Genomic DNA, 279 nt, shown 5'->3' on the forward strand with positions numbered 1-279 from the left:
ACATGTACATACACAGAACGGCTTGGCCGAATCATTCATAAAACGAATTCAACTGATATCTGGACCATTGCTTATGAGGTCTAAGCTTCCAGCCACAGCTTGGGGACACACGGTCTTGCACGCAGCCGAACTGATTCGTATCAGACCGTCTAATGAACATAAATATTCCCCATCACAATTGCTTATGGGTCATGAGCCAGACATATCCCATCTTAAGACATTTGGATGTGCTGTCTATGTACCAATTGCTCCACCACAGAGAACAAAGATGAGACCTCA

This window comes from Brassica oleracea, chromosome C2 (assembly GCF_000695525.1).
Source record: "Brassica oleracea var. oleracea cultivar TO1000 chromosome C2, BOL, whole genome shotgun sequence".
Taxonomy (NCBI): Eukaryota; Viridiplantae; Streptophyta; class Magnoliopsida; order Brassicales; family Brassicaceae; genus Brassica; species Brassica oleracea.